This window comes from Ceratotherium simum, chromosome 16 (assembly GCF_057802395.1).
Source record: "Ceratotherium simum simum isolate JZ-2026a chromosome 16, ASM5780239v1, whole genome shotgun sequence".
NCBI classification, from domain to species: Eukaryota; Metazoa; Chordata; class Mammalia; order Perissodactyla; family Rhinocerotidae; genus Ceratotherium; species Ceratotherium simum.
The window spans coordinates 47,383,658-47,387,147 of record NC_141915.1 but is presented as its reverse complement, the minus strand read 5'-3'; positions in this window follow the sequence as shown (position 1 = coordinate 47,387,147).

Sequence of the window (3,490 nt, the reverse complement as noted above, 5' to 3'; positions counted from 1 at the left end):
CTCGGGACCACAGCAGTGCTATGATCGCTCCAGCTGGGAAAGTAGTTGCACACATGCACTGGGCTGCCTGGGGTCCAGAGGGTGCTCACCTATCTCCACCACCTCCTTGGCGGGGGGTGGGTAGTCCATCCATCTTCAGATATACAGCTTCTCGGGTCTGTCAGGTGTCCTGGTGTGCTGTGGGTATCCTCTGCTGATGGATGAGTGTCCTTTTAGTTGTAGTTTGAAGGGGGAGAGACAACAGGGACCAGCTCACTCCACCATGTTGCTGACATCACTCCACACTAATACTTTTAATTCAAATTCAGTACTGCAGAGAGTGTGTGTGTTTTAATCAATGTTATTGAGATATAATTTACATACAATAAATTTATGTATTTTAAATGTAGAAATTATGAGTTTGGGCAAATGTGTAGCCACCACCACAATGCAGTATAGAACATTTCCATCACCCCAAAAAACGTCTCCTCATGCGCCTTTAGGACTGCAGGGTTTTTACTTAATTTCTTCTATTGTACATCTTTATCTCATCCCATGTCAAGAATCCCAATTCTTAAGACTACTGAGGGTGATAGAATCAGAATACCATGCCACACAACTGCTCATTTGCTTTATCTCATCTTAATCACAGCAGTCTCAGAATTGCAATACCAATATTACCACCATATGTCTACTTAAAAGTTTAAATTTCATTTTTGCAGTTTTGGGTTCAATACTTAGTTTTTAATATAACTGAGAATCTAAAAAGTCTTAAAAAATTATTTTTCAGAGTAAAATCTCAGTCCTGCCCACAGATACCTTTATTTAGGTACCTCGTCTTCTTAGGAGCCTCAGCCTTCACAGGGGAATTGTATTCCTGCTCTCAGATCAGCTGACTGTTAAGGCATCTGCACTAACTGGCAACCTGGAATGTTGACACTGCAGTTGAGGTAAGTAATACTTATGGAGGATTATCCAGATCAGAGGTGTCCCACTGGGGTTACACATCAGAATCTCCTATGGAGCTTTAGCCCAGACAGACCTGCTAAATCTCTGACAGTGGGGCCCACACAAGTATTTTTTTTTTTTTCCTTTTTTTTTCTCCCCAAGGCCCCAGTAGATAGATGTATGTCATAGTTGCGCATCTTCCTAGTTGCTGTATGTGGGACGCCGCCTCAGCATGGCCAGACAAGCGGTGCATCGGTGCGCGCCCGGGATCTGAACCCAGGCCACCAGTAGTGGAGCACGCACACTTAACTGCTAAGCCATGGGGCCATCCGCCACACAAGCTTATTTTTTTAAATTTACAGGTGGTTTCTGATGTTTGCCCAAGTAGTAACCACTATTAAATTTATCAGAGAGCTGGATGGTATTGTTTTGACACAACTTCCTTCCAACCCAATTGCTGCCTTTTTTTTTTTTTTTGTGAGGAAGATTGGCCCTGAGCTAACATCTGTGCTAATCTTCCTCCGTTTTTTTGTATGTGGGATGCTACCACAGCTTGGCCTGACAAGCAGCGTGCAGGTCCGTGCCCAGGATCCGAACCCACAAACCCCAGGCCTCCGAAGCAGAGCACGCAAACTTAACCACCACGCCACTGGGCTGGCCCTCCAACCCAATTGCTTTTAATACATTTTCTTACCAAATACCCTTCTCAGGTATTGTGCAATACCAATATATATTGAAAGATGTTATTAGAAATAGCTCTATGAAACTCATTTTTGGTTTAGCAATTTGTTGTTGAAGGCATTTGTTTGCTATATTATACCATGTCTTCCTGTGAGGAAGCATAGGAGAAGTTTCTCTCAGATTTAGATTCCAGGGATGGTTGTGCTTCTCCTGAAGACTGGCCTGTTATTGTATGTGATATCTGTTTGTATGTTCATTTTGTTCATTCACAAAGGCTTTCTGAGCACCTAAGTCCCAGGGACTCTAGGTGCTGGGGATGTAGTGGTGAATAAAACAGACAAGACCCTTGTAGGGGTGGGCAGGTGGGGACACACAATAAGCAGGTAGGTGCATGGACAATTTCAGGTAATTGCAGATAGTTGTAGTTGGTAAGGGAAATGGAACAGGATGATGTGCTAGATCATGGCTGCAGTAGTGTACTTTACATAGGTGAGCAGGGAAGCCACTGAGGACATGCTCTTTGAACTGAGACTGAGTGATATGAAGGAGCCAGCTCTGTGAAGATCTGGGGCAACACATTCTGGCAGCGGGACTAGCAAGTGCCAAGGCCCTTAGGAGGGAAAAGGTATGGAGGGATCAAGGAAGAGAAAGCAGGCCATAGGGGCTGGAGTTGGTGAGCAGAGGGGAGACGGGTAGAAGATGAGGTCAGAGAGGTGGTCAGGGGCCACATTACTCCGAGCCATGGGGGCCATGGTAAGGAGTTGGGAAGTGACTGGGGCAGGAGGGGATGCTTTAAGCAGAGAAGAGACTTACTGTTACCTTGAAAAGATCACTGTAGAGAATGGAATGTAGAGGAGGAGAAGGGAAGTAGAAGAGAACTGTGAAGGGGCTCCAACAATAGCCCAGGTGATGGTGGACAGGACAAGAGAGGTAGCAATACCCTTCTTAGACCTGGCAAGAGGATCCCCTGCCCTGTGGAGGGTCCTGCTCTGGCTCTTCTCTGGCTACACCCTTCCCCATGGGATGTCTGAGGGGCCAAGGAGACATGCTTGGAGATCATTGTAATCCTTAGATGTCTATGTTTTCTAACCTATAAGTTTATGTGCTATTGGAGACCTCACTTACTTGTCTGGTGGTGTGTCCTGGGGAAGGGTTAAAGGTAAGGCACTAGTCCATGTCCCTCCAGGGCAGTAAAGGAGAAAGAAGGAAACTGATGAGCTTCGGGCATCACAAAACCACTGTTGATCATTCCTCTGGCTAATCTCCCCTTTACATCCTTCAGGAGGAGCAGCATTGAGAGAAGGCAGTCTCCTTAGGCTGTAATCCACCAGCCCTGGAGCAGAAGGGGCAGAGGGACAAATGCTCAAGGGCAGCTGGTCAGAGCACACCTGTTTGCAACTCCTCATCCCAGCAAGGCTTTTGTGCTGTACTGGTGTTACCCTGCAGATACTGCCTTTTCCCAGTTTTCTATTGGTCTTTTTCTTATTGATTTGTAAGAGTTCATTATATATTATGGAACTTCGTACTTTATCTGAGACATGGGTTCAAAATATTTTCCACTAGTTATTCTTTTGACTTAGTTTATGGGTTTTAAATGTTATTTTTAAATGGTTAATCTAATTAAATTTAACAATCTTTTATGTCTTCTGGATTGTGAGTCATACCTAGAAAAGCCTTCCCCTCTTAAAGATTATTTTTAAGGGGCTGACTTGGTGGCATAGTGGTTAAGTTCACGTGCTCCGCTTCAGCAGCTCGGGGTTCACCAGTTTGAATCCTGGGCACGGACCTGCGCAATACTCATCAAGCCATGTTGTGGCAGCGTCCCACATACAAAATAGAGACAGATTGGCACAGATGTTAGTTCAGGGACAATCTTCCTCAA